At 39.1% G+C, this 26374-nt stretch overlaps 1 long non-coding RNA gene across 10 annotated transcripts in view; it reads right to left on the reverse strand.

The window, feature by feature from the left end:
- Window positions 1-26374, reverse strand: part of LOC128852928 (uncharacterized) — a 210220-nt gene that overhangs the window by 48587 nt on the left and 135259 nt on the right. For all 10 annotated transcript variants that reach the window (XR_008451064.1, XR_008451062.1, XR_008451070.1 and 7 more), the window contains exons 3-4: window positions 8684-8778; window positions 8086-8123 (exon numbers count right to left, since the gene is read on the reverse strand). This is a non-coding gene — a long non-coding RNA (uncharacterized LOC128852928). The remainder of the gene's footprint in view (window positions 1-8085; window positions 8124-8683; window positions 8779-26374) is intronic.

Raw genomic sequence — 26374 nt, forward strand, 5'->3', positions numbered from 1 at the left:
GGCTCTGGCTGTGGAGAGAGAGCTTATAAACAAGTGTGACAAACTGCTGTGCCAAGGTTGTCTTGGTCGCGAGAGATGTACCAAAATTAAATCCCAGCCCAGACAGTTCTACGCTAGTTGCAATAGTGCCTCTTAGAAACTTCACAATAAGACACAGCCACAATAGTTCAAACACGTTTAGGAGCCCAAACACCCTAACGAAACATTTTGGAATCAAACAAACAAAAATCCCTAACAATTATTTCAATCTCTGCAGCTATTTTTATTTACTCACTTCGCTATATTTCCTTATGCAATCAGTGAGATATACAATTAAAAAAAAAAAAACTAAGAAATCAAGCTGTTGCAATGCCTTTCTAGAAACTGAAGGACATTCCCCATTCACACAAGTACAACCTACTTCAAAATACTTTCGTGAGGAAAAATATTTCCTTTATCAATGACGCAATTGTATATATTCTGTTTCACTTGATTTCCTCTCTCTTTTAGCACGCATGCTGTTTTACCTGCCATAGAAGTTGTAGTGTCTATCAGAATAGAGAAAAATATACATAGGAAAAATAGGTTTGGTTCTTTTATTAGTCATCTTAACTGGAGATACGCTGTCATACATCTGCAGGCTGAGAAGAGAATGATAGCTCCTAAATATATGCATGTTTCAATTCAATAAGATACGATTGTCACAGCAAAATATAAAAGAGAGACCAAGGCAGGTATCTCCTGGTAGGTAACAATTTGTGCCTCTGTTGAGCACAACTCATACAGGACAGAGAGGTAGAGGTCAGGGTGTTGGTCCATATGAGCCCATTCGTTCAGGAATCGCTTTATTGAAAAGAAACAGTTTTTTATTATTGGGAAGAGCGAGGGGAGACTTGCATGTCGAAGTAGAAAAAACGGGAGAGGAAATTAGTGAAATACAGAGCTGAAAGGATAACTCTGGAAAGGAGTGAAAAACCTATCAAGCACTTCTTTCGCTACGCTTATTCAAAAATACTAAACATAAAAACAAACCAACTGAAAATATTATTTCAATATTCAATCAGAAAATATAGCTTCAATACTAAAGAGGCACAAACTGGCATTTTAAAAGTACGCCCCCAGGAGAATTCCTGAGGGTCTTGGGTTAGCCTTTTCATTGTTTCTGCCAGAAGAGAAATACTGATTTGAGTCTATTGAGGCCACTGAATTCCTTTTGTGGTATTTAATGATGTTATTAGGAGTCTAGGAAGCATTTGCTGTAAGAGAACAAATAATTATCATCATGCATTCAAAATGGTACTTCTACAGGAAAAACTCATGGAATTTTGCCAATAACATCCAAAGAATCATACCAAATTGTTGTTTGGATTTTGTAATGGGGAATAAACTACATTCTGATGTGGAACACAGATGTACTAAGAGCGAACACGAAAGCATGGCAGGAGGCAAAGCTGATCTTGTGTCACCTATCTATATTCTAAGTAAGTAGAAAGGAATATTCTCCAATTTATCAGAACTAGCTGCGTGTAACTGCCCTGAAACTGTGACTGCTCTATGTACCACATCTCCTGTTTAGTCCCCAGGTGCTTAAACATTGTTCTTGTACCTTCTACAACTTTTCTCTGGTCCCAACATAAAACCATGCAAGTCCCAGCATTGTGCTCCAACCTGTCACAGACACGAAAGGGTCCATTTGGCAACAGACCTCAGCAGTGGAGCTCAAAGAAACCATACCCGCTCCATATTTTGCAGCACGGTTTTATTGGAGAACAAGATTTTTTCTTCTAAATTGTTCAGGCTACAAGACGTTCTGGGCAGTAAGGATCCATATACAGATCGGTGCAGGGTGGGGTTTTTTTGTGGATGAGAGCTATAAGGGAAGTTAGCAGGTAGAACTCTGCTCCGAGTTCAAATTTACCAGGTTATTATTGCCTGTAAGCCAAAATATGAGGAGAAAAAAAGATATACTCCGTTTCTTTTTATGTACACGAGATTAAGAATTTTCACAGATTCTGCATCTTACTGAGCAAATCAACCCCTGAAGCCTTGTCTTGATAGTCTCTCACACGAAAGCATTTATTTCCACTTTCACGTTAATGCCTTTATCAGCTGAAAGTTTTACTTAGTCATATTTATATTAATTCTAGGAGCCAGCTTAGTGACTCAGCTTTCTAGAGGCCTATCTTCTGCTTTCTTTCCTTTAAAAAATGGAAGCAATTATTTGTGCTCATGAGAGCAATGGGAATAGCAATGCACTAAAGACAAAAATATATGAAATTATCCACAGGAAAATTACAGAGAAGCTACAGCTGCAGTAAGTGTTCCCACTAACTACCCATTCACTGACCTCCTTCTTGAATTACTTGAGTGAATGACACAGCAGAGAGACAATCTGAAAGACCCATTTGGCTATCGCCCACCGAAAATGTCAGCTGAACTCATTTATTGAGGAATGCTGTTCATGTTGATCAATTGCTAAAAACCTTAATAGAGCAAAGGCTTAGCAAGCACTCAGCTGACTTCAGTGACATCTACAGAAACAAAGGCACAGATTTATTTGAGTCTTTGCAGCAGCATCCCAGAACTTCAGATGCAGAAGTTTCCATTGCACTGGGAAAAAATAGTGCAAAAAATGCACAAAGATCCTAGGAAAGACAGCATTAAAAATGAGATGTAGTTTATAAGTAGAACTATTAAAGCTAGGATTTCTTAATTTAAATTAGTTGGCTACTGTTCGAATGTTCTTTGACATTAGAAAACTCCAGATATATAGTGCAATGGGATGGTAGAAAATACAGATGCACTATTTACCATTTTGAAAACCAACATTTGACTTACAGAAGTGGAAGAACAGTATATTAAGAGGAGAATGCTGTGACTGATGTGAATGAGAGTTCTTCTCAATGTTGTTACCCTGCTGCTGTTGCTAAGGCACCTTTCTTTATTAGTTATACTATTTGTATGTGGATGAATTCATCCAGAAAGCATCTTTTGCACTTAGTAAAAATGAAATGTAAGAATCATTAGAACGTAGGTGGAAAGGTATTTTTTTTTGAAAAGACAGTAAGTTCAGTAGAACACTTGTTCCAGCACTTATTAAAACTTTCCAAAATGGTATTTCATCTTGTGTCCCTAATTACTGAACCACATTTCTCATATCCTGACAGATAAACCTGTTTAAAATTCCTGTAGAGGCTGAAGAGAAGTGACGTATCCAGCCCAAAGCACCTTCCGCCACTTCTCTGACAACATTCAGCTCAAGGCACTCTGACCCCTCAGTTGATTATCCGTGTCTCGACAGTGCTGTCTACAAAAAATGCCGGAAAATTAGCACTTCTGAATGCCTGTTTTGCATTCTTCAAGTACATTATTAGAATTCTTTTGTCAAAAAAAAAGCATGCTATATCATTGTATTCATAATAAATGCTCTTTGATTTCTATGACTTTGTGTTTGTAATACACCCAAACAAAGATCTCATTTGTTCTGCTGGCAAAAGCTAATCTGTACAAGGATTTCTATATTATTTTCTGCAAAAACTGCCTTTCTGAGCCTGGAGATTGGGTTAGCTAAAAGCTTCACATTCATTATCTTTAAGGTACCATGTTAATGAAAGGATTTTAATCATTGACATTGCTATGTGAGTTATTATTACACAAACCCCTGCTGTTGAGTTAGACAAAATTAACCCAGTGTAAGGGGCATTAAAAAAAATCACAGCTAATTAGTAAGCTAACAGGAACAAAGAGAATGTATAACAAAGATGTTGAGAGGAAGACACTTTCGTAAAAGCTGTAGCTTCCATTCCAACATTGATCTTTCGGTATGGAAATCTTTTTTTTTCTGTCTGATTTGTTCCATTAGACTTCAGCATTTTTATGTTTTGTAATTAGTTTTCTAAGCCACAATGTCTCACTTCCCTCAAACTGTGGAAATCCAAAGGCTCATAATAGAAAATGGAAGATATTTAAAAACGCTTTTAAATTATTTCCCCAGCGATCTATATCAGAAGCATAAAGTAATTCTCTGGATTATTCTAGGAAATTATTTCAGCGTTCTCTGCTGTTCTCCACGAATTGCAGAATCCTTTAACTAATCTAGCTAGGTTCCATTGGAATAAGCCCTTCATTTTAATGGATTGATTCTGTTGTCCAGGTTGCAATTCCATATGGAGCGGATAAATGAAACTATAGGCTTAAATCACTGTATGGCTTCTCTTCTACACTCCTCGTCACGCTGGTTTCCAATGGGCAACACATCACTGTGCCGATGTAAGAGCCAAGGACGAGACGATCAAACCTCAGAGAAGTATTCACGCTGGGTGCCATTTGTTTATAATTGCTCTTTGTAAGTTATAGTTTCAGATAAAGCTCCCAAAATGGATAGAAGAGAAAATAATAATTAAGTCTGTTTCTCTTTTTGAGCCTGACAAAGGCTTTAATTTTTTTTTTTTTAATGTGTTTGTCCTTCCGTTCACTATTCCGCTCATTCCCTCCTTTTTCTCTTTGGTTCATCAGCCTTTTTCAGCCCGATAATTAAGATTCAAAATATTTGCTGCTGCTGGTTTTTTTTTGCAAGCCATCATTCGGTTTGTGTTGTAAATGTGGAACGACAATCATCTCGTTCTCTTGTGTGCCAGTAATTTAGTATTTCAATAATCTCCAATTGTTGAAAGGTTTAAAACAAATCAGCATTTCTAGCAGTTTCCTTTTCTTTGTGGGGGAAAAAAGTGAATATAACATTTATAGTGTATACTCTCATATTTTCCTTTTTTCCTCCTTTTTTTTAGTGATACTTACGAGGGAATTAAAAACACAGGGCAATTGCTGAGCATAAAACAGAAGACACATTTCAATAAGAAAAAAGAACAACAGTCTTACACAGGGGCAGTTTTTACAACCAATATCATCTGTTCAGCTCTGCTAAAGCTGGATAATTCCATTAACTCTTTTTATTCAAATTCAAGTAAAATTAAAAGAAAAAAGTATTAGCAGCTAAGGGGCAGTACTTTTTTTTTTTTGTAGAATTTTCCATGGAGGTATCTTACAGGGTTTTAAAAATGTTGGCTAACTGAACCAAAAAGCTGTAAATCAAAATTGTGTTAGTTCCACAAGGTACACAAAGGGTCCAGGAAGGTTAATGACAAAACTAGGAACTAGATGTTATGCACCTCAGAGCACTTTCTAGAGAGCGATGAAATTTGTTTTATTTCCAGAATCCCCGTGCAATGTTCTTCTCTCCAAATTATCAAATCTGTAAGGAACTGCCTGAGTCACTGTTTTAGGGAGACCTGGGGGTCTTAATAAGGCCAGTTGTCTAAAATGGCTTTAAATATCCAGTTTTTATAGCACTGAAACTGTTTGCCAATGACTGGCCTGGAGTCAAGTAAATCAGCGATAACTCCTAGAACAGAACCTTGGCCATAGTCCTTACTCCCAGTGTGGTTTTTTTCATTCTGGGATGTTTTTTTATCATTCAGCATTGGTACATGAGGAACAAAATACCTCCATTATATGCTTTTTCTATAATACAGCTTTTAGAGCACAGAAAAACAACCCAGTCTTCCTAAAATTGTATCACAATCTACAAATTATTCAGCTGAAAACCTAGGAAAGACATTTGAGTTGCAGACAAAAGAGATAATGGGGACTTCTCCAAGTCCTTTAGAAACTAGAACTGATTTACTTAGACCTATTGAGGAAGGACCAGCAGTCTGAGAAGGCAGATTCCAGTCTCCCATGCTGTGGCCCTTCTGCAGTGCGCGGCAGCCAGCTCTCCTCCAGTCCCAGGAGTGCAAAAAAACCTTCAGGGAGTGCAAGATAACAAAGCTACTCAGTAACATACGCTCTCCCTGCAGTCAGTATTCCTATAACACCATCCAGTCTTCAGTGAGATTACATCCTCTCCCTTTGAAAATATGCGCTAGATGTATGTGGATGAAGTTCCCTGGATAATCACGTATATTCAAAAGCTTCCTTCCAACTTTTCGACTATTTTGGCAAATATTTCCTATATATCTTCCGTAGCCACTGAGGTGATTCCCTTTCCCTCCTTGTAGTAAATCAGTCAGTTTAATGCTGCGAATCTTGCAATGGGGAAAACAATGGATGGCTTCAGCTATAACAACCCCTACTTATACATCATTCATACGCTATATTTGACCAAGCATAAATTGAAAATAAACAATTTCATGAAAGGAAAGAAGCTGAATTAGCTTTTCAAATGGCCACAGCAAATCTCTGTTGTCTATTGAATGCCATGTTTTTACGGATGATATAGCTATGTATTTATGAAAATTAGATACAGGTCCATCTATCTACATGCGTATGTTTTCACGTATAAGCGTGTATGTGCATTTGCCTCTAAGAATTGCATAGGAAAACTGATTAGAAAAATAAGACCATCAAACCCTGATCTATTTGTGCTTCTCGGTTCCATATACTACACAATTATTTGCTCGGATCTCATCCTGATGTTGGTGAAAACTGTATCCAAGCAATGAATTCGTGAGATACAATAGCAATTTGTTATTTATAGCAGAGAGGTTTCTTTACTTCTTCATAAATATTATTTAAGATAGTCACTAAAATCTGAAAATATAGAGGTCCTCATAATGCACACTTTGAATGAGCATTTCATAGTGTTAAAAACATTTCTAGCTTCGCTTATTCAAAGAACTTGAATTTATGCTCATATGGAAGAATATAAGTTTTATTCTGAATACAGCTGAAATTCCAATTTTCTTTTTTTCAGATTTTGAGAACAGATGACTATTTTAATGGTAAAAAATGAATTTTACACCACTTCTTTACATCTTATACAAATGATTTACAAAAGTTTTTGAATTTTCATCTTTGTTCCGCTGAACTACAAAGCAGTTATCAGACCCCATCGTGAACACTTTGGAAAAACACAGCCTGTCTGACAAATTAGTAGTATTTGGTGCTAATATTACTAATTCAACATTTGAAAGGGCTGCTCACTGGGGAAAAATAACATGTTCTCCAAGTCACAGGAGAAACTAGGGAGATAGTTAATGGGTGTTGGCTGTGCTGCACATATTGTGTGCGATGCTGTTCACATTGCAGCTGACTGACTGCCAATAGATGTGGAAGTAATTGTCAACAAGACTTATTGTTACTCTCACATTTATACAGTTTGAGAGGAAAGGTTGAAAGAGTTTCGTGAAGTTCAGTGCTGACTTCTACCGCACCATAGCAACCCACACTGATTAGCACTACTGCATGCCACTGAAAGAATTTTGCATCTTTGGAGGCCTTAAAAATCATTCTTTCTTGTCTTTCTTGTCCCTCCAGTCCTCAATTTTTTTTTTCTGAGATCAACACCTGAGCTCCAACTTCAGTTCTAGCTCACAAACCAATAATTTTTCAGTGTGCAACTGGACTTGGAAACCTCAAATGTTTTTAACAGCAGAATTAGGGCACTGAAGGTAATTAAAAAGTAACCACCAGAGAGAAGCAGGCGGGTTTTACTTGAATTAAGGGTTGTAAGTGAAGGGAGGAGGGGGCAGCGGATCATCTTCGCAAAGTAAAGACTTCAGGTCACCAGTTTGAAAGAGCACAACACATTTGTTGTATAAATGTATAAATTCCAGAGGCATGAATTTCAATGAATGCTTTTTCAGCTTCTCTTCCTCCGAGTTAAGCTTCTTGAGAATGTTTTTAACCTAGCTTGACTAAGGCAAAACGGTTCAATTTACATGTAATTTTGTATACGTATATATTCTAACTTTAAAAGGATAGATTTATTTTACCAAATACTATAGAACTTAATCAGAAACCCAGACTGAATATCTTGGGCATTCTTGTGTCTATCCAAATAGAACAAAAAAAGTTTTCATTTCTTAGGATTGTTTTGCTTGAACCTTTGGTACATTTATTTCTTTGTTTATGACAGAAATGAACTGAAGTGAATTGGTTATATTTTTGCTGTAGAAGACTTCTAGCTCTGGCATCTTCTTATCTAATACCTCAAGATTATGATACATGAGACTGACTGACAAGTGATAGGAACCTGGATAAAAACTTCTGTGAAGACACTTTAATGCAGAAGAGAGAGAGAGAGGGGGCTACAGCTAAAGAACTTACCCAGCACTGCTGGACATTTCTTCAGTCTCTATCAAGATCTCCGAAAGCAAAAAGGGAAGATATTTAGGCCCAGTTATTATACGTGAAACACGCTCTTAGAGTACTACACAAATACACGTGTGCAGTTACTCTGTGATGAGGTTAATTAACTGCTCAGTCAGTGAGGTGGACACCTACTTGTTCATTTAGCAGGATATTTTGTCAGTTTGTCTGCACATAATTAGCACTGTTAAAAGTCTTTCTATTTTATAGATGGCACTGCTACCGATAGATTTCTTTAGTTTAGTATCTTTTAGAAGTCTAATGCCCCTAAATGCAGCAAGTTACGTTTGAGTGTGTGCCCTGGGAACACGTTCCTGTTCACTTATGGCTCTGCATTTACCTATTAGGAAGCATGATTCTGATTCCAAAACTTGGCTAGTGCTTAGGGACATGGTTTAGGGAGTGTTAGGAATGGTTGGACTCGATGATCCAATGGGTCCTTTCCAACCTTGTGATTCTGTGATGTGTTTGCATGCCTAAGAGCTGACAGAAGTCTCCGAGTTCATTTGTTCGTTGCCAAAGATGGAATATCTCATTGTAACTAATAAACGATTACCTCTTCTCAAAACTTGATCTTGTCTTCCAGTTTCTGATAGCATTTCCCAGCACTGTTGCTGCTCTTCGGGGAAGTATCCTGGTAATGACAGATACCTGGATAACAGACAGAGTAAGAGTGTCAGGATATGTAGAAAATAGGACTGGAAAAGAGTGGCCATGAACTGGCAATGTGCGCTCAAAGCCCAGGAGGCCAACCGTGTCCTGGGCTGCATCCAAAGCAGCGTGGCCAGCAGGGCAAGGGAGAGGATTCCGCCCCTCTATTCCTCTCTTGTGAGACCTCATCTGGACTATTGTGTCCAGTTCTGGAATCCTCAACAGAAGAAGGAGATGAAACTGTTGGAATGAGATGAAACTGTTGGAATGAGTCCAGAGGATGGTACAAGGATGACTGGAGGGCTGGAGCACCTTCCCTACAAGGACAGCCTGAGAGAGTTGGGGTTGTTCAGCCTGGAAAAGAGAAGGCTCAGAGGAGACCTCATAGCAACCTTACAGTGCCTGAAGGGGCTACAGGAAAGCTAAAGAGGGGCTATTCATAAAGTCTTGTGGTGATAGGACGAGGGAGAACGGCTACAAACTGGAGAGGGGCAGATTTAGACTGGACATTAGGAAAAATTTCTTCACTATGAGGACGGTGAGACACTGGAACAGGTTCCCCAGAGAAGCTGTGGCTGCCCCATCCCTGGAGGTGTTCAAGGGCAGATTGGATGGGCCTTGGGCAGCCTGAGCCAGTGGAATGTCCCTGCCTATGGCAGGGAGGTTGGAACTGGATGATTTTTAAGGTCCCTTCCAACCCTAACTATTCTATGATTCATAACTTTCTCTACACTTACTTCAAAAAATATGTGGAAATAACATTTTAAAATATTACAAATATCATCTACACATGAGAAACACAATTGCTCTTTTCACATTGACTGACTGCTCTCTATACCAAGCCTTGAACACACATGCACACACCTGAATTGCCTCTCTAACCCTTCCTACCCTGACTGTCCCCAGGGTCACTAACAAACTACATGTCCTCAGGCAAATTTCAGTCTCTTATATTCAAATAGTTCCCAGAATTAGCAGAAGTCTGAATAAGGTGAAGCACAGAGAAACCATTGATGACTGTTGTGTATCTGCATAAGCCAGAATAAGAACACTGTGAGAGAATCAGAAGGTAATGCAAGGATAAAATGGACTATCAACAAGGGTAACTTCTGAGAGAACGAGGCCAGAGGGCCAGGTACACGCTACATTGCGGAGCGCCCAAAAGATACCCCACCCTGGCCTGTCATTCTAGCAGAGCTGTTTATGCATATGAAATAAATGAGAACTGCCTGAGTGGAGTAGGCAAACTTAGTGATTCTCATTAAAAGAGATTTCTGCCAATTCCTTCCTTTTGTAGGAAATCAAATCCAAAGGTTCACCAGGTTTGCCTAAACAGCCCTGCAGGCTGGTGAGAGGACTGACCTTGTTTTGTCCATACTCCAGGTAAAGACATGAGATACAACTTCAGTTATAAGCAAATGTTTCTCTGCCAAAGGTTAAAATCCTGACTTCTTTCAAGACTCGCGTCACTTGTACACCAATATTAAAGTGTTCTTGTTGAAGTGAGAAAATGGTTAATCTTGTAAGGAAACTTCTAAAGACTCAAAATCACAGAATGGGTCAGAATGGTTTGAGTTGGAAGGGGCCTTAAAGCCCATCGAGGTCCAACCCACTGCCACCTCCCACTGGCTCAGGGGCTCCAAGCCCCATCCAACCTGGCCTGGAACCCCTCCAGGGATGGGGCAGCCACCACTGCTCTGGGCACCCTGGACCAGGGCCTCCCCACCCTCACAGCAAAACATTTCTCATTAATCTTATATTCTTTAACACTACTATGAGTACACGATTTACAAAGAAGTCAGGTAAGATTTTGGAGACAAACATAACTTAGTTGTTATACAACAGAAACATTTACTGTGACTTTTTTTCCAAGATAGTACTGCAGGTCTCTTTCTTCATGTCTACATGATAGAGGCAGTAACAGAAGAGCTATTTTAATTACAAAAAATCAGTGTAGCACATAGCACTATTTGGCAGCTGGATGGCATAAACGCCGAGTACCGCAGAAAGTTTCCAGAGATAACATCTTCATTAGCAGGACTATGATGTCCTACACTGGCTTGTTTCTAGGTCCACTAGGCTGAAAAACGAGTATTACGGATGAAACCTTCAAATACCATGAACAATTTTGTTCCATGTTTCCTTCAGAGAGAGAAAAAATATTGAGGTATAAAAAGGTAATCTGGTGACTGATGCAGACAGTCATCTGGTGCCTTGTTCCCTTTCCTCCCAAGCACGTCCGAGGCACTCAGCTGTCTGACATCAGTCCCTCACCCCCTGCTCACCTTCCCTTTTTATGTGTCAGTAAAAACCTAGTACAGATAAATTAAGGTAGTTCAGAGTATATCCCTGGGTTTCATCATCTCCTCAGTTACCAGCCATAGGACAGATTACAATTTCACAGATGCTAGGAGAGGAGATATTACAGCAAAGCAGTAGTGCCACTACAGATAAGGTTAAGATGGCACTTCCATTATAAACACCTATTTTCAGTGGCTTATAACTCCAGGCTACAAATTTCTCTCAGGCTGAAAACTGGCATATTTGGGCTCAGGTTGGTAATGGCTTTCCCTGTCTCTTCATACCATTTTGATTAGGTGTTTGCAATATGAGAATGCAAACAAATATATGTCTCTGGTGGTTTCAAATGGCAATGAAACACTTTTCTTTCATGAAAAAGCCTCGAGGGCAGGATGTTCCTGTCATTCCAACACCCATTTTACTGTCAGCTATTTCCCCACAAAAAGATCATTTTTTTCAAGTGAGAAAATTCACATCATTATTTCCAAAAGCCATTCAGGACAGCTAAGGCGTACGGTCCCTGCTGACCTGCTCTGAAGGACATGCTGTGTCCCTCAGAGTGGCGAGAGCTTGTCGGGGTCGCCCAGCCCAGGCTGGTCCTCCCTCTGGGCTACGGTTAAAGGCATCCTCGGTAGAACAGTGCTTCATGGAGTTCAACACACTGACCAAAACTGCCATATTTTGGAATGAAGGAAACCCAACCATTGTTATACAGCACGCAAATCTCATTATTTTAATGAGGCATTTATTCAAATGGTCTAATTATTTTGAATTATACCTCATTATTAACTACCTTGTTTTTTTCATTCTGACCTTTAATAAAGGATGCAATGAAATCCCTAAACACAGAAGTTTGGTTTTTTTTTTTTTCCTCTGGCTTTTTCTTCTTATAAAAGCTTAGAATTTTTGCTAAAGATGATAATTTTTCATCAATCCTCCAAAATAATAAAGTGTAGAGACCACCTGCATCTCCTTCTGCCTGCCTGGGTCCCATCATGATAGCATTTATCTCACCAGCCATTTGAAAAAAAAAATAACTGTAATAAACCTGTTCAATGAGAAAAAGTTTGTTACTTTTCCTTTGTATTTCTCAAGTGCTAAGGTAGGCGATGAATTATTCGATCAGAAGCAATAAATAACCCTCTTTACTTTTAATGAGCTAAGAGAATGTTGTATCAATAAAAGCATATTTTAAAGAAGCCAGACTCAGTGGATGGAGTAGAAAAGGAAAAAGAAATGGGAACAGAAAGACGAGAGAAAAAAGGCATACCAATGTTTGGTGAGGGAATATAAATGTGATTGAATATAGTTGTTCTTGGTAGTTTTAATGTTCTCAAAATTTATTTTTGATTACCATTATCAATTTAATTTTTGGCAGCAGATCTTGTGCACATTAACTCCTTTGTAGCTCTGGATCGTGGGCAGTATGTATATCCTTCAGGCTGCTGGGCTGCAGTAAACCTCCTGTGTGCATTCCTCAGGTCACTGGGCCCAGGCACACAGGGGAGATGAAGAAATCCTGATGGTATTAGGTTAAGTAAGGCTCCCTAAAGTCTTTAGAGACATCATATTTTCATTTATTTTCAAGAGAAGACAGTCATACGGCAGATACAGACAGCAGTATGAAGCACGGATAAGGAAATATATTTACGCTGGTCACTCCAACACAAAACCCGTGGCAAGAAAAAACAATTAAAAATCAAATCATAGAACGGTTTGGGTTGGAAGGGATCCTAAAGATCATCCAGTTCCAATCCCCTGCCACGGGCAGGGACACCTCCCACTGGATCAGGGGCTCCAAGCCCCATCCAACCTGGCCTGGAACCCCTCCAGGGATGGGGCAGCCACCACTGCTCTGGGCACCCTGGGCCAGGGCCTCCCCACCCGCACAGCAAAACATTTCTTCCCAAGATCCAATCTAAATCTCCCCTCTTTCAGCTTAAAGCTGTTACCCCTCACTCCATCACTGCACAAAAGCGAGAAAATAGGATATGATAAAAAACTATTCGATAATAGGAGAGCGAGAACATTAGGAAATTCTTGAGTGGAACCTATCTAACAAAAAGCCACCCGCTGAAACAGAAACACAATGATTGAAGGGGACGCACACACTGTACTCTGAGAGTACATCAGCAATACACCAGAGAGATATCCACAGTAGCTTTAAACGAGTGAGCACGGGCAGTGCCAGCAGTCAGCACGGGCAGCACAGAGCTCAGCGTGAGCTAATTCACCCAGCTCCTCAGCAGAGCAAATTGCCTGTGCCGAGCTCAGAGCTGCCTTGCTTAGATTGGTACCAGTGTTTGAATTCAAATCTAGCTCAGGTTTCTCTGCGTTACACTGCAGGCACTCGAATGATTGCTGGGTAAACCTACCCAAAGGCTTGTACGATTTATCTAAAAACCATCTTTCTACATCTATGTAAAGCCTTCTAAAAATATTAAGTTAATATAGTACAGGAAGACTCCTCCCAAAATACTGGATGCATTGGCAGTAAGAACATTTGCAGTTACTTTATGGAGAATGAAATAATTGCAAGACTATAAGGAAGAGATATTATTATGCCGCAGAGCATAAACCCCAATTTAAAGCTCCCTATAAACTGCCGGTCCTGGTAAGGTTTGGATGATAATCCTGTATGCTGTATTTTGTACTCATAATTGGATATCCTGATTAAAAGTACCTTTTCAGTGAGTGTTGTAGAAGAATTTTTTCCAGTGTATATAAGCCATCATTATAAATGCTATTTACATGCCCAAGTCCAATCTGGGGAAAGAAATAACTTCTTAAGTCAATATGGATATACCACCAAAAGAAAACAAAAACAACCCAACCCAACACTCCCTAATTTAGGTATGTTTAGCGTTTAGTTCTCAGTTCCAGCTGAGAAATGCAGCTATCCATCTCAAGTATTACTTTACTAGTGAATAGATTTATTTCTCTGTTGTTCTTCTGCCAGATGACTACATGTGATACAAAAATACTCCTAGAAGAGATGGCTGCTTTTTCCTCTTTGTAAGAAGGATTGGCCATGGTTCACTGAGACTGCAAAAATACTCTCAAATTAGGCATGGGCTGGTGATAATTGTTAGTGATTGAATGTCAATGGGTGAAAGTGAGAAACCCATACAATGGCAGATGATGCTATGTGAAAGCGTTGGTTACACTGACATGGTATCACTCTATCCGGCTTTATAAATGAAGGGCAAATTAAATTAGGTTAAATATATGGTTATTTAACAACACTCAACCAAACATTTATTTGTCAGATGGCAAATAAGGCTTGTATTTAACCAAACATTAGTGCATTCCAATTTTAATACCAATGCAGTTTGTTTTTATAGGAGGATCTAAACAGCACTTTATGTTGACATTTCTATTGCGTATTTAATGAACGCATATCAAATATGCATGGCAAATAAATACTGTGTTCCACGTAAACCATTCCCACACACTCCCTATCCTTTCTACTTGGAAATATATTTGTTCTCATAAAAATGCATATCATTACAATGTAACTAAACGTTATTACAATTTTTTTTCCCAGACAAGAAACAGAAATCTAGATCATTATAAGCGCTGCTCTACTGCTGTTTTAAAATGCAGCCCTGCGCTTTACCTCTGCCTCCCTCTAAAGCAGTCGGGCGGCTGAGAAAGTGTCCTACTGCCCATGGAGAACAGCGCTGTGGCTTTGTGTGCAATGCGACCAACAAAAATCAGATCCAGCAGAAGATGCTGATTATGTTCTTCAGCACATGGAGCTCAATGTTTCTTTGTGCTCAGCTAGAGCAGAGGAACACCTCTTTTCGTAGCACCTGGATAGTTCTATCTACAGGACAGTGTATTTCTAGCACAGTGTTCAATTAAACTGGATGAAAGGTTCATTGCTCATATCCCAAGGGATCTTAGCTGAAGTATACTAAATCTGGAATTCTAGGGGAGGTGTAGATATATCCGGCAGACACTATGTAGGAGTCTAAAATGTGATCTTTCTTTGGAGAACTGTTTAAACATATATTAGTGAATTATACTCTCTAAAGAATAAATAAACGTTTGTGCCTACTGCACATATCTTCTGGGTAGCAAGTAAGGCTATGAGAATCATTCCAATTTGCATTTTGAATGATGTAATGTAATTTATCAGTTTATTATTTGAGAGGTCTGAATTTCATACTGCTTAGCTTGAACAGAGATTAGGTAACTCCTTTTTCTGTACAAATATATTAAAAAAGGGACAGTAATTGCTTGTTCTTTTTCTTTTAGATCCGCAAAACCCCCTCAAACAACATTGAAGACTTTTGAAAGGAAATGCAAACACTGTATTTGTTTGGTGCCTTCAAGTCCAGAAATAACAAAACCTAGATTCCTTAGCTCAATAGATTCTGAAATGAATGGTTACTCCTGCACACCTTCAGGTTCTGGTATTTTATAAAGGAGCTTTAATGCTAGTCTGCCTAGTAATTCACTATGGGATGTCTTTATACACCACTGACAGTAATACAGCTCATTTTGGGTGATTAACTTAACCCCCAGTATTGCAAGTGCCTTGCTACATTAGCATATCTTTCAAGGAATAGTTGCAATGTGAGAAAATTGCCTGTAGGATTATTTGCAACTAGGAACCTGTGAAATGTAAAATAAAATTGAAGACTATAAAGTAAAACATCAAAGCTACCTAAAATATTAATAGCCAGTACTCCAAAAAGTAATTTAGAAGAATTGCATGAGGGAGTGAAAATTACTAATTTAAAAACAGATAGCCTTGGCAAAATAAAGTCAGAAGTTTAGAACAAACAATAGATAATACAAATTCATTGTATACACAATATCAAAAGAATGCAAGCAGCACTAGCAGCTTCGGTAGATGAGGAAGGCTGGGATGGAAATGCCTGACCAAGCAAGCAACTAGATCTGTACAAACAACACAACAAAGTTGCATTATATTGAATTTAGGCTACTGGAGAGAAAGAAAAACAAGTACTCTTTAATCCATCTAGTTTTCTATTACATTTTCATTCTAATTGAACACAGGCAGAATTTGTGAGCAGAAGGATTTTCTTTTTAATTGATGTATTTGGAGCCTAGAGCCATTGTCATGCTGTTCGAAATCATGTTTTCACCTGCTCTTGGTTGGGCAAACCATGTTGGAAGTTTGTCTGGTTTCTGTGGGAGATTACAAGCTTCAAAGCTGGCACTGTGAAAACTGTTTCTCTTTTGATATGCACTTTTTCTTTCAATAAATTTCAGAACAAAGAAATAAACTCAGGTGAATCATAAAGGCACAGAAATAGAAGAGAAAGTCTTTAGTCTTGAATGAGATCCCAATTACATATGGCAGAGCTTCGAGTTGGATTCATGTTTAATCTTCCTACTGAACCATTGCCTCAGAGAAGTTCTTACGTATTTATGCTGCTTGATGCTCAGAGTGCCAACGTTGGGCCAAGAACACGAACAAACTCTGCATGAGCTGCTGTGCTGCCTGCATCCAGGGCTGCCCAGTCTTGGCTCTTCCTCTTTGCTCAGGATTACACAGGCCAGAAGATGACCTAAAGACTTGTACGGAATTCACAGTACATTCAAGACCACTCAAAGTTGAGCAGAACTTGCTCAGAGAGCAGCAACTACAGCAAAACTGCAGCTAAGCACCTCATTCTGCAGTATAAGCGTGACCGATTTCTTATGACACTTTCCTATACCTAAAAAAGAGAGAAGAAAGCCTTTCCTTTCAAAGGAAATTAAATCAAATCAGAGATCAAACCTCTGCTCAGAACTCACCAAACAGTTGTATCTCAAATGCCTTCTGACAGCTAAAATTCTGTGGTACCACTGAAGCTTTGCCTTCTTTGAAAACCTTGCACTTTTGCCTTAATTGCACAGATGGCTCAGACACCCCTTTACTTCCCATGGCACAATCATAACATCATAGACTCATAGAACAGTTTGGGCTGCACGTGGGAGCAATGCGACTGCTCTTGACTTCATGTGAGCCAACTCCAGATCAAAGTCCAAGTAAGGAGCTCCAATTCATTGAAAACCACATTGGACTTCTAAAAATCTTTAATGTATTGTTGCCAGGACTGTTCTGTGAAACCACATTAATGTCAAAGCAGAAGCAGATGAAACCTTGCAAGTAAAATATGCACTGTAGAACAAGGAGAGGCATTTCTGAAGAAGTTGCTACATATATGGGGTGATCCTCTTACAGAATAATAGAATGATTTCGGTCAGAAGGGACCTTAAAGATCATCCAGTCCCAACCGCCCTATCATGGGCAGGGACACCTCCCACTGGATCAGGGGCTCCAAGCCCCACTCAACCTGGCCTTGAACCCCTCCAGGGATGGGGCAACCACTGCTGCTCTGGGCACCCTGGGCCAAGGGCTCCCCATCCTCACAGTGAAAAATTGCTTCCAAATACCTCAACAAAATTTCCCCTATTTCCAGCTTAAAACCATTCTCCTTCATTCTGTGCCTGCACTCCCTGATCCAGAACCCCTCCCCAGCTTTCCTGCAGCCTTCCTTAAAGGATGAGAACGCTGCTATAAGGTCGCCTTGAACACCTCCAGGGATTATGCACCTAGATAGCCCATGGGCTTAGCAGAAGGTGCAGAGGTCAAGTATTTCTTCCCATATTTTATCTGTTTTTCTCCTACATTAGGGCACTGCCTATTTCAGAATTCTCTCATGGTAAGGCATTAGTACGGTAAGGCATAGTTCTGCAGGAAACAACATAGTTTTCATTGAAAGGGGGCTCTCTTAACGACCAAAGAGGTCATTTAAAATCTGTAATAACCATTTCCATAGACATTTATGGCGCATAGTACAAGATGATAAAAACTGAACTTGTTTGGTGAGTTCTGGGACTTCAAAATATAAAGAGCCCTCCTAGCTGCTTCTAAAACAAGAAAAGCATTTTCAGTATTAAAACCTCAAATTAAAAGTCCATAACTTTTCATACTTTTTTTTTAAGCTGAGATTGCTATATCCCAAGATCTTATTTATAATCATGCTCACTTATAAATGTATGATGATATGATGTGGATATAAAGATTACAAAAAGAGGGCCAATACTACACTTCTACCCTATGTTTAACAGCTAGGGGAGAAAGATTTTTCAAACTGACTTATCCATCCAAGCGGCAGATGAAAAAAACACGACAACAGTTATTTTCAGGTGACCTACTCTAAATACCAACTCGACTACAATACCTTTAAAAGAAAGGTGTTTGTCCTTCTTTGAGCTATAACGTGTAGAGTAGAAGGGAAAGACACCTTACAGTGAATGATTCACTTTCCTATAATAACATGTGGAGCCTCTTCTCATTGTGCCATACTTAAAGGTAGCAGAAATCACCTTTGAAAGGACTTCACTGAGTCATAGGGATTATTCTATGGATAACCTACTGCAAGGCTGCTGTATCTTTTTTTCTCTCCTTGCATCTTCCACAAAGGGAACCTTCCCAAAGGACTCTGAAGTTCATTTCATTCATAAATTTGTAATCCCACCTAGCCTATATGGTTTCTTTGGACAACTGATTGCCAGGAATCATTTATAGCAGTATGAAGAGTTTAAATCAATGTGGGCTAAGGGGATTAGACCCACCTTCCAGCCCTGTTGCTCTGAAGGTATTTTGACTCCAGCTACAGAAGTCATGATGAAATGGCAATGCTTTGTCTTCTGAACTGGACTTAAAGTACAAGGTTATTCTTCACAGTAAAAAAGCTCGCCTGAGCCAAATTTTATAGGTCTTGCTTAATGGTTTCCTAAAATCCTTTCACATCTACTTACTTCTATCTTATAATAAAGTATCTGACCGAAACTGTTTCACCCAGTGAGGTGAAATGAGCAACCTTTACGGAGAAATCTGTACTAACTACACTGTCCAAACAGACATTCAAAAAAAAGAAAAGAAAAATAATACGCAGAGATAATACTGTGGTTAAATGGGATTGAAATGACCACTAGCTGATTTCTATTAATTTCAGTATTGATTTCTAAATCAATTCCTTGATGTATCCTCCACATGCTAGATTCTTAACGAGTATTTGCATCAGGATTTCTACGTCAGAAGTCAGTGCTGATTTTTATGATCAAGAATGTCTCACGTGCTATGGAATGGAAAAGAAGAGGTAGGCCAAGATATATTTTTTTTTAAAATCACCTTTACATTTAGTATCAGAACTTTAGAGAGAGAACTATGTTTCCTGCAGCTGTGAAATACTGTGCCTTGGCAATCGCCATCTTTGGCATCGTGATCCTGAGGCTGGTGGCCCCACAGATCAGAGAGTAGTTAGGGCTGGAAGGGACCTTAAAGACCATCTAGTTCCAACATCCACTAAATCAGATGCCCAGACTATCGTAAGAAGGCACTTGAAGGTTCTTCTTACATTGAGGATTCCAGAACCAGACACAGTACTTCAAAGCAGGAATATTTCTGAAATGTATTAATATCCTGATTCTTTCACCTTATCTTTGGGACTCATGCTTTTGGTGAGTCCCTGGGCGAGACTGCCTGACCTGAGCTGGTAGCTTGGCTGTTCCAAGCACTTGGCACCCTCATATCCACTGAGCAATGTGGGAAAAACGAGTATTCAGAAAATGTAGGTCAGCAGCTTTGACAACATACGTGATATTTATACTGGTACATTACTTTTATACCAGCTGGGGTAGCCAGCACAAAAAAAAGACTTAAAACTTGGAAGAGCTTTGTTTTGTTTTCTTTTCTGAGTACTTCCACTCTATTCAGGACCACGCAACTCTTTAACTGGAAGAAATACTTGTTACTGAAGTACATGACTCTTCTATAAGAATTTGTAGCCACTTGACTTTTGCGTGTGTGTTGATAACAATAGTATTTATTACAGAAGCCTAAAGTGTCTCTTTGAAAAGAAATTACCAAACATAATATTTCTCTTTGTACAAAAGTATCCTGTAAAAGGATTATTTTCATGAATAGCAATGCTTTGCTTCAATTTGTACGTCTGCTTCTGATTTCTAAAGATGCTTTTAGATCCATCTCATTTCTATGAGGATTTGATAAGACAACTCTGAGGAAATAATAAACAGATTCTGTTTATAATGGACTTGCTAACTAGCACTCAGAAAAGGCTTTCATGCACGAGGTCTTTTTCTTTGACTTGATTTTCACTGGGATAAAAATATTATCATAGGATACTGCTCAGTCCATAAGTAGGCAGGGGCTCGATTGTGTCTGAACCCAAGAGCTAAGGGGAAAAACGGAATATTTCTTGGAAGAGCAGGTGATGGCGGTACACTGACATTTCCATTAAAAATATATAAATTAAACAAACAAACAAGTTACTGTTTGCTTCATCTCAGAATTCTTAGGAAGACCTCATTACAAATACAATGCCAAACTGGTTTCTCAACTGGAAGCATTCACACCTAATCTGTTCACCAAGGAATGCAGACCAGGCATACTTTCTTTTCTCAGATTTCATATTGTCCTTAATAAGGACTGTTGATTTTATATACTGAGACAAAGGGAAATCTTCAAGGGAGTGATTTTCATAGCTCTGGGAAGCCCAGCTTGCACAAATAATAGCTTAACATGATTGAATGAGCAAATTAATGATTTGCACATACAAATATATAGAAATATTTAGTGAGCAGAGGCTCCAGGAGGCACAGGCACATTTCCAGTGCCCAGTTCATGATGCTCAATAGAAAGAGATGGGATGTTTTATTCTGAAATGGAATGCCCCTGAAGAAAGGAGCTGATAAGATACTACAACTGGCCAGTTTGACTCTGCTGCCCATTCCCACTCAACTTTTGTTTGTTCATTTGAAGAGCTGACTCATCTCATTTGATTCCTAACTTTCCTGTTGCATGCAGGAAAGTCTATAGAACTTTGCATTCTATAGACTAATGTAACTAGTTTAGATCAACAATAAGATCATTCCTCTGCTCAAAGACCATGAGGAACTCTAAATGTTTTTGAAGACCTGAGGCAGGATAATGCAAGGCCGTAGGGCAGAAGGATCATCCTGGTTTGCAGGTTCCTTTCCCACAGTAGGCAGCTGTGAGGATCTTTGGAAGTTTCAAGCATGGAGACTCTAGTGCATCAAAGGTTACTGCTTAAATCTTCCTGCCCCACAAAACAGTTGCCATCTGATCCAGCTGTCCGAGGCAGACTCGGGAAACCACAGAATCACTATGTTGGAAAAGACGTCCTGGATAGAGTCCAACCATTCCAATCAATCATTAAACCATGCCCCTGAGCACCTCATCCACCCATCTTTTAAAGACCTCCAGGGAAGGTCACTCCACCCCTCCCTGGGCAGCCTCTGACAGTGCCCAATGACCTTTTCTGTGAAAATTTTTTCCTGATGTCCAGCCTGACCTCTCCCCTGGCGGAGCTTCAGGCCATTCCCCCTTGTCCTGTCCCCTGTCACTCGGGAGAAGAGCCCAGCTCCCTCCTCTCCACAACCTCCTTTCAGGCAGTTGTAGAGAGTAATAAGGTCTCCCCTCAGCCTCCTCTTCTCCAGGCTAAACAACCCCAGCTCTCTCAGCCGCTCCTCGTCAGACGTTCTCCAGCCCCTCACCAGCTTCGTTGCTCTTCTGTGGACACACTCCAGAGCCTCAACATCCTTCACGGAGAGAGGGACCCAGAACTGAACACAGGACTTGAGGTGCGGTCTCAATCGAGCAGAAACAAATGACAAACATATTCAGAAAGGTTCTCTCCAAAATATTACAAAGGAACTGTAGTTCAGTGATGTAAAGAGTCAAAAAAAAAATAAAAGCTTCACTTTAAAAGCTGTTTTTACCACAATTTGTTGAAGAAAATAAAAGTATAGAACAATTTACAATCATTTTAATGGATACATCATGTTCCTCAGCATCAGAATTACAAAAGTGTAATTTGTTGCATTTATAACCTCTTCCTCATTTGCAGTGAAAACCTCACACGTTTTCTTTGAAGACATTTCACTTGGAATACTTACCTACCTTGCCGTTTTGCTCTTATTTATTATTATTACATATTTTAATTCTTTTATTTCCAGGAAAATAAATGGCAAAAGACTAACTCATTACACAGGATCTCATAAAACTCTCACATATCTTGGGAAAAATGTTTTATGCTAAGATTGGTACTGACAAGCCCCCTCTTAATTGCAAGTAATGTACACACAAAGAATACGGTAGATATTATCACTGATACTGCGGCACAGGCTATAGTAATCTTCTCTGTATCAGAAGTTCCTGCCATCATTTTGATCTCTAGAGGAAAAGGCTTGATTAGGGCAGTCCCATTGTTTCATCTGAAATCTTAGCAGATTAATACTTTCATCAGGGCATCAATTTGTCCCACTTTTCTTTTTGCTGCTCTTTGTGAGTGACACAGCCAAAGGAATGCACCTCTTTAAACTGTCATTCAGTTTAACTCCTCCTCTGCAATTATTCTGGCATGCATAATACATCATAACAAATTGGATTTTGCAAAGAAGCAACAGCAGAAATTATATTTGCTTGTGGCATAAGATAGAAGCTCTTGTAATAGTGGAGAGAGGGGGTGAGCAACGGATAAAGAAATCCAATGAATTAAACCACTTATAGAAAACAAAGTTGCCTTGTATTTTTCTCAAGGTTTCTCCTTCCTCTTTCACATAAAGACAGATTGCGGAAGGAAAATGAAAGGAAAAAAGGAAATATTAGAACAAATTTAGTAGTTTTACTATTTGTAAAGTCTTTACGAAATTATACAGTATGTTTGTTGTTTTAGCAGGAAGATTTTCTGTTGGATTTTGAGGTTAAAAATAACTCCCTTACTTCAAGGAAAGATTTTGTTCGAAGAAAAGCTGTTAAAGAGACACCATCAAGTGAAAAATCCTACATCATACAGAATATCTTTACTAGATCTCCTGGCTGGAATAAGGAACTTCCATTTCCCTTTGATGAGTAGAAGGCCCTTCCCCCCTACAGCAAACTCTGTGATGGTTTTCCAAGTCTCTAAGTCTAGCAGACTCAGTGGCTGATTATGTGCCTCCACACATCTGATTGCCAGAGTTACTGAGGATAAGGGGCAACCCAGAACACCCTTCAAGCAGGGAACTAGAGCCAACAACATATCCACAGCATGTATGGGACTTCAAGACAGCAACCAGACCACTTGTCTGCTCCAGATCCCTCAAAAAAGCAAATTACGCATTTGGCAGAGCATTATCAAATAGTCTTTTGGTTTATAGAAGATTTTAGATGAAACAGAGGAATGTTACTGGTGCAAGACTGAAGCCATTCTGATGTTTTAATTCCGAGATTGTCTTCAAGATATCCACCAAAATTTAAAATGTCTTTTTCACACGCAACTTATGTTAGAGCTGATTAATTTCAGTTCTATGGAAGGTGCTCCTCTTCATTTGAAAAATAAAAGAAGGCAGAGATCATCTTTGCTGGGAATAGGAAGAAAATCTTTGTGCTTTAAAAAAAATGGAATATTTGGCTCAATGTTTAGAAAACAAAACTTTGTGGGCAAACTCTGAACATTTAATAGGGAATTAGGATGACTTTATTCAAGGGCAAGTCCCATCGTACCCTCCCCTTACCATATTTTAAACTTATTTTTTTCAGCTTTCAAAAATAATAAACTCCCAATGGATTATGTCCAAAGATCATAATCAGATCTGCATCTGGCTAAGATATATTTTTAATTATTTTTTGCCTTCTGATAAAGTTAGAGAGCATCTTTCACAGCACTATTCTTCTAACGCTTCTAAGATTAGGGCAAGCAGAATTCTTGCACGTTAACAGGTAGTGCTGTGCACTATGCAATAAGGAGTTCCCAACAGAAAGATTTACCTTTTTTTGTGCTTTTCATGCAAATCAATATGGTTCACTGGTGATGAAACAAGTTAAAACAATATTTGTTATGCTTTTAACATTCCTCTGCATCAAACGTGAACCAAAATGGTACAATATTATGTAGTTCAGAAAATAAAAGGATCAGTCCTTTCTTTTTGTCTAAATTGAACAGGAAGTTGACTAGCAGCAATAGGTCATGAAAAATAAATTGCATTCAGGAAATTCCATCAATTTAATAATTTAGGGTAAAATTAACAACACAGGAAATTTGATTAATTCTTTTTATGAGTTTTAGCCTACTGTGTCCTTCTAAATACAAAAGGGATCTGCTACTGAAATCAAAGGAAGTTTTGCAGTTCACCTCAATGGCTCCTAAGCCTCGTAACCATAATACACACGCTCATCTGGGATAGCGGATATATAGGTTTGTCTGAAAGTTAAAGACTGGAAAATAAAGTGTATAGTGCTTTGGCAGTCTCATTCACAGGCTATGTTATCCTGCCCAGAGGTTAAGTGCCCTTAGACTGCAAAAAACACTTTAGCTATTTTCTTATAAAATACAACACATGATACTGATATTTAACAGGCTCTGTAGCTGGTGAAGAGTCAGTCTCAGAAGACTGAGAGGCTCGGTAACTTCCTTAACTTTTAAATACTTAATGCACCTCTCCAACAAAGCTAGAAACCTTGTAAGACCAGGCTTTTAAGAAATACTCAGTCCTTTCTACTGCTACCCAGATGACATGTACCAAGAGAGCGGCTTGTATAATTAGATCCATGGTTGATGCTCATTTTCTAAACTCACAAAACACCCTTGAAATTCTGCACTACCAGATCCTGTTATTCAGGCATTATTGATTATAGTAAAGATTTGTTTCGAAACAGACAACTCCGCAAAGGCTCGGGTCACGCTTATCACCTTGTTATACTTAAAGATGTCATCCACTGAAAAGTCTCCTCAAATCCCAAGGGCTACTCTACCCAGAGCTGCTGAATGATAGTATACCTTCAGCCCTGGCGTTTCATTGCATTTATCACATCGTACATTGTAACATTTCTAAAAATCAGTCTTAAGAAGAACAAAAAAGCCCCAATCTTGGGACGTTCCTAACTGAAGTAATCAATGCATCATTATAACGACGACTATTATCATAGTCTAGCTATGAAGATCTCAAGCAGTGCAATTGTGGCATGGCTGATGGGTCAAAGAGACTGAGGAGCGGCAGAGCTCTGGGTGGAGGGTTAAAGGGCAGAAACCCCTTTGATTTCTGATGTGACAGTTCACGCCAGTCAGCAATATAAACAGAGCCTTCTCACTTCTTCAAATACACCATAATTTCCAAGGCCTCAGTGATAAGACCACCCTGTGTATTCAATTCAACTAGAGTCCAGAAGTAATCCATTCACACTTGATAGGACTCAATAATGAGACGGACAAAATTTAACAATAAATTACTTAAAAGGATTGCTAATACACTAAACTAGAAACCACCTAGAGTAAAACAGGACCATGAAACTGAAACTGCTTAGAAATATGATGGATCTTTAAATGTAAATAAGTGGAAGATATTCATCCTTATTGCAAAAAAGCATTCATCAGTTTCTCAGAAGATGTCTTGGTATCTTTTGAAAGAGGAGATGGGAGTAGTTGGATTTCAGTCCTGAAATAAGGAGAATTATAGAATGGGTTGGGTTGGACAGGACTTTAAAGATCATCCAGTTCCACAGAGATGCCTTCCACAGGATCAGGTTGACCTGTTTACTTCACTTAGTTGTGGCATTCCACCAGAATCATTCCTCTCCAGTCATTTTCCATATTACTCCCCATCAACAGGGTGAATTTGTCAGATTATCTACACTTGTGCCAACAGAATGATGATATTCAGAGCTTCCTGTGTTCCAACACATCTCCAGTATACAAAGGGCTTAGATAAAATTAGTCAATTTATAAAAACACGTGTCTGTATTTGAATATAAAAAAAAAGACAGCATGCTGAGGGGCAAAGGAAGCCATTACAAATATGAAAAAAAGTGTATTCTTTGATTGAAAACGTTGGCCCCAAAGTAGCCAGTTCAATACATAGCTTGGAGATATTTGGATTTCTTGATGCAGGTAATTTGCATAGCTCTACCTATAAAGCAGCAGTTTCTGTGGTCCCCGATTGCTACAAGGCTCTATCCCATCTTGGCAGACGAAGCCCAGCCTTCGGTTATTTACATGTGTCACCTCAGCTGGATTACAGCCAGGTAGTTCCTGGGCATGAAGCCATCACACCTTACGAAACTCCAATTAGTACAACATTCTGTAATACACGAGCTGCCCTGAGCAAATCTATCCTCTCTTACCGTGACTTCTTATTGACTCTTAAATCAAGGGAAATTCTCTATTACTACTTTTAAGATGAAGAATAGTCTGGGCTCAAGATTTTTAGAAGACTAAATAAAATTCTGGAATCTACAACCCTACGATAC

This window comes from Cuculus canorus, chromosome 8 (assembly GCF_017976375.1).
Source record: "Cuculus canorus isolate bCucCan1 chromosome 8, bCucCan1.pri, whole genome shotgun sequence".
NCBI lineage: Eukaryota > Metazoa > Chordata > Aves > Cuculiformes > Cuculidae > Cuculus > Cuculus canorus.